The sequence below is a fragment of the Arachis hypogaea genome, chromosome 13, assembly GCF_003086295.3.
Source record: "Arachis hypogaea cultivar Tifrunner chromosome 13, arahy.Tifrunner.gnm2.J5K5, whole genome shotgun sequence".
NCBI lineage: Eukaryota > Viridiplantae > Streptophyta > Magnoliopsida > Fabales > Fabaceae > Arachis > Arachis hypogaea.
The window spans coordinates 108,940,115-108,943,505 of NC_092048.1; the positions used below are offsets into that span (position 1 = coordinate 108,940,115).

At 32.4% G+C, this 3,391-nt stretch overlaps 1 non-coding gene across 1 annotated transcript; it reads right to left on the reverse strand.

The window, feature by feature from the left end:
• Positions 1-2,806: 2,806 nt before the first annotated feature.
• LOC112738684 (small nucleolar RNA R71) lies at positions 2,807-2,914 on the reverse strand. The gene has a single exon (XR_003169630.1). It is a non-coding gene; the product is annotated as a small nucleolar RNA R71 (small nucleolar RNA).
• Between the last annotated feature and the right edge of the window lie 477 nt (positions 2,915-3,391).

Sequence of the window (3,391 nt, forward strand, 5' to 3'; positions counted from 1 at the left end):
AGCCATTGACAACGGTGATGCCCTATATAAAGCTTGCCATGAAAAGGAGTAGGAATGATTGGATGAAGACAGCAGGAAAGCAGAGGTTCAGAGGAACGAAAGCATCTCTATACGCTTATCTGAAATTCTCACCAATGATTTGCATAAGTATTCCTATCTTTATTTTCTGTTTATTTATTATTATTATTCGAAAACTCCATGACCATTTGATATCCGCCTGACTGAGATTTACAAGATGACCATAGCTTGCTTCATACCAACAATCTCCGTGGGATCGACCCTTACTCACGTAAGGTTTTATTACTTGGACGACCCAGTGCACTCGCTGGTTAGTTGTATCGAAGTTGTGACAAATTATGAATTAAGATTAGAGCACCAAGTTTTTAGAGCCATTACCAGGGATCACAATTTCGTGCACCAAGTTTTTGGCGCCGTTGCCGGGGATTGTTCGAGTTTGGACAACTGACGGTTCATCTTGTTGCTCAGATTAGGTAATTTTCTTTTTGTTTTATTTTCAAATATCTTTCAAAAATTTCTCATCTGTTTTCGAAAATTATTCTAAATTTTTAAGAATGAATTCTAGTGCTTCATGAAGCATGTTGAAGCCTGGCTGGCTGTAAAGCCATGTCTAATTCTTTTGGACTGTGGCTTCCAACCATCAACATAGAGGCAAGTTAATTGGAATATCAACTGTTACATGCCTGATTTATATCCTAAAGCTGGCTGGCTATTAAGCCATGCCCAACCCTTGGATTGGAGCTTTAGGCCAACATTGAAAGATTCCTGGGATTCTTATTAAAAATTTTGAATTTCTTATTTTCTTTTTCCTATATGTTTTTCGAAAAAAAAATTAAAAGAAAATACAAAGAAATTTATAAAATCATAAAAATTAAAAATATTTTGTGTTTCTTGTTTGAGTCTTGAGTCAATTTTTAAGTTTGGTGTCAATTGCATTTTTTTTAAAAAATTTATGCATTTTTTGAAAATTCATGCATTCATAGTGTTCTTTATGATCTTCAAGTTGTTCTTGGCCAGTCTTCTTGTTTGATCTTCATATTTTCGTGTTTTGTGTCTTTTCTTGTTTTTCATATGCATTCTTGCATTCATAGTGTCTATGCATGAAAAATTTCTAAGTTTGGTGTCTTGCATGTTTTCTTTTCTTGAAAATTTTTCAAAAATAAGTTCTTGATGTTCATCTTGACATTCAAAGTGTTCTTGGTATTCATCTTGACATTCATAGTGTTCTTGCATGCATCATGTGTTTTGATTCATAATTTTCATGTTGTGAGTCATTTTTTTTTGTTTTTCTCTTTCATCATTAAAAATTCAAAAATCAAAAAAATATCTTTCCTTTTTTCTCTCATAAATTTCGAAAATTTGGATTGACTTTTTCAAAAATTTTTAAAATTCAATTGTTTCTTATGAGTCAAATCAAATTTTCAATTTAAAAATCTTATCTTTTTCAAAATCTTTTTCAAAAATCAAATCTTTTTCATTTTTCTTATTTATTTTTGAAAATTTTAGAAATATTTTTTAAAAATATTTTTCTTAATTTTACATCATATTTTCGAAAATATCATCAACAATTAATGTTTTGATTCAAAAATTTCAAGTTTGTTACTTACTTGTTAAGAAAGATTCAAACTTTAAGTTCTAGAATCATATCTTGTGATTTCTTGTGAATCAAGTCATTAATTATGATTTTAAAAATCAAATCTTTTTCAAAACTAATTTCAATCATATCTTTTCAAAAATATCTTTTTATCTTATCTTTTTCAAATACCTTTTCTAACTTCTTATCTTCTTATCTTTTAAAAATTGAATTTCAAATCTCTTTCAACTAACCACTTAACTTTTTATTTGATTCTTATCTTTAGTAAAACTGCCCAACTAACTTTTTACCTTTAATTTTTGAAAATCCCTTCCCTCTTTTCAAAATTTCTTTTTAATTAACTAATTATTTCAATTTTTTATTTTAATTTTATTTCATTCCTAATTTTCGAAAACTACTAACCTTTTTCAAAAACTTTTTTCGAAATTTAACTTTAAAATTTAACTTTTATTTTTCGAATTCTCTCACCTCCCTTCTTCTTCTATTCATTCATCTACTAACACTTCTCTTCATCTCATATCTCTGCTCTCCTCACCCTTCTGTTTAGATTCTCCTTTCTTTTCTCTTTTACTCTTCTTTTCTTCTACTCACAACAAGGGAACCTCTATACTGTGGTAAAAAGGATCCCCATTATTATTTTTCTGTTCCCTTCTCTTTCATATGATCAGGGACAAGGAAAAGGGCATTCTTGTTGAAGCTGATCCAGAACCTAAAAGGACTCTGAAGAGAAAACTAAGAGAAGCTAAAATATAACAATTCAGAGACAACCTTACAGGAATTTTCAAACAGGAAGAGAAGATGGCAGCCGAAAATAATAATAATGCAAGGAGGATGCTTGGTGACTTTAATGCACCTAATTCCAATTTACATGGAAGAAGCATCTCCATCCCTACTATTGGAGCAAACAATTTTGAGCTTAAATCTCAATTAGTTTCTCTGATGCAACAAAACTACAAGTTTCATAGACTTCCATCTGAAGATCCCTTTCAGTTCTTAACTAAATTCTTGCAGATATGTGATACTGTTAAGACTAATGGAGTAGATCCTGAAGTCTACAAGATCATGCTTTTCCCGTTTGCTGTAAGAGACAGAGCTAGAATATGGTTGGACTCTCAACCTAAGGATAGCCTGAACTCTTGGGATAAGCTGGTCAAGGCTTTCTTAGCCAAGTTTTCTCCTCCTCAAAAGCTGAGTAAGCTTAGAGTGGATGTTCAAACCTTCAGACAGAAAGAAGGTGAATCCCTCTATGAAGCTTGGGAGAGATACAAGCAACTAACCAAAAAGTGTCCTTCTGACATGCTTTCAGAATGGACCATCCTGGATATATTCTATGATGGTCTGTCTGAATTAGCTAAGATGTCATTGGATACTTCTGCAGGTGGATCCATTCACCTAAAGAAAACGCCTGTAGAAGCTCAAGAACTCATTGACATGGTTGCTAATAACTAGTTCATGTACATTTCTGAGAGGAATCCTGTGAGTAATGGGACGCCTCAGAAGAAGGAAGTTCTTGAAATTGATACTCTGAATGCCATATTGGCTCAGAATAAAATATTGACTCAGTAAGTCAATATGATTTCTCAGAGTCTGAATGGAATGTAAGCCGCATCCAACAGTACTCAAGAGGCATCTTCTGAAGAAGAAGCTTATTATCCTGAGAACCCTGCAATAGCAGAGGTAAATTATATGGGTGAACCTAATGGAAACACCTATAACCCCTCATGGAGAAATCACCCAAATCTCTCATGGAATGATCAACAAAAACCTCAACAAGGCTTT